Source organism: Perissodus microlepis, chromosome 3 (genome assembly GCF_051167445.1).
Source record: "Perissodus microlepis isolate ML-2025 ecotype Zambia chromosome 3, ASM5116744v1, whole genome shotgun sequence".
Classification (NCBI taxonomy): Eukaryota; Metazoa; Chordata; class Actinopteri; order Cichliformes; family Cichlidae; genus Perissodus; species Perissodus microlepis.
The window spans coordinates 21,573,296-21,575,205 of NC_140463.1; the positions used below are offsets into that span (position 1 = coordinate 21,573,296).

The 1,910-nt window shown below is 41.2% G+C and overlaps 1 pseudogene; it reads right to left on the reverse strand.

Moving 5' to 3' along the window:
• Positions 1 to 705: 705 nt before the first annotated feature.
• On the reverse strand, positions 706 to 1,910 carry LOC146390499 (uncharacterized; annotated as a pseudogene).

Below are 1,910 nucleotides of genomic sequence, written 5' to 3' on the forward strand. Positions count from 1 at the left end.
AAGCAATCTTGTCATTTTTCATCAAAATTTTAGTTTAACTAAGAATTGTAATCAAAATCAATGATCATATGATAGTGCTCAATATTTTAGACAGAAATCAGCAAACATTAAATTATTTTTTCAACATTTTAAGAAAATTATATATGAAAATGTAGGTGTGACAGGGTTGAGACTAGCATAACAGGGTTGAAGATGGTAACAGGGTTGAATAGACAAATACAGCTTTACATATAAACAGTTGTTTACTCTTAAATTCAATGTATAGGGCTTTCCATTAGCATTATATCTCACTTTGTAACCATAGGGAGGACACCAGATACAAACTGCAGTAGAATTAAGTTCTATTAATCTCAAGTAAGAACAACCACAACAGCATATTAACAGCTAACAAACATTGTAAAGTGAATTACTCAAATGTAACATAATGCGTGCGTTTGTGTGCGCACGTGTGTGTGTGTGTGTGTCTAGGCATAAGAGAGCCTCATGAGGTGTGCTAAAAGTCACCTCATCCTTGCTCCGATAACATACAATTAAACTTGATGAACTGGTTGAACTAATAACAATAATAATCAGTTAACGATTTCAATGTGTATGTCTGTATCAGTGCCTGTGTCTGTGTCCATGTCAAAATGTTTTTGCATGTGTGTGCCTGCATCAGTGTGTGTGTCTGTATATATGCATGAATGTGCCGGTTGTTTCATGAATTCATCTTGTGAGTCGGTTCCACACCTCTTTCAAGACTTCCACATGGCGCTTTGTCACAGCCCGTGGGGGTGGAATGAGTTCAAGGACATCATCAAACAGGTACCAGAGGATATCATCCTGATGCGGCCAGAAGAATCGGTTTGACCCAACACGATGCATGCATTTGACCTGGACTTGTGTTGTTTTTATTTTTAGAATGATGCCTGTATACAAATCATCGTCATATCTGAGAATACACCATTTACCAATCAGCTCTGGACTTTCCCACTGGATTTCTTTTTCTGGACCCCCCCCCCCCACTGCCTGTCTATGATACAGCTGTTTCTATCTACTGGCCAAAAGTGAAACACTTGGTGTTAAAGCACTTGCAGTTAAACTGCTTCCGTGTTGTGCACATGCAGCTTACATCACGAACCATCAGTTCTCCTGGAGCTACAGTAATGACCTGGTGAATTCTCATGGTTCCAGGAACAGCTGGTGTCTGCTTCGGCATTTTCTCCATAGCTTCCTCAACATCTTCACTTTTCACAAAGAACAGTTTCACACTTGTATTTGTTTCAGAAAAGGCCCTGAATAACTCTTCTGCATCTGGGATGTCATGCCCCTTTGCTACCATCATGTCAGCTGCTCTTTTTAAGGCTCCCCTGACACCATCTGGTGCTCCTTTTCCATGACTGGCCTCAAAAAAATTCCAAGAACCAGCCTTGAATCCTCTTCTGTCCAATTCTGTAGTGAAAAGGTAGACATTTCTTCCTTTTTTGTATCGCGTACAGGCTTAAAAAGTGCAGCACAGACACTTGTGGATGTTGGCCTTGAAGGTAATCTAGCACAGGATTTAGGTGCTGCCATATTGCTGGAGGGCCTTTATGTCTACTGGGGGAGATGGTGCTAAAGCTCACAGGCTCTGAGAGTCCACCAACATACAACACACCAGTATGAAAGGTGGCCTGCTGATGTGAAGCCCCAAAGTGGACCACCTGAACTGGAGAACTGTATTTACAGCTGTAGTTTTCTGAGAAGTCAACATGTATCAAAGTCTCCTCACCTGACATGTTGTTCTTCAGCTCACGGCAGAAGGCATACTGCTGCTTGATAATAAAGTGATGCATTTTAAATTTTTTTACAAAGCTCTGGAAGAGCTCAATGAGGTCCTCTTGTGTGCCCTCCACAGATTTCTTGACTGTCACCTTGACAGTTGCCTCCAT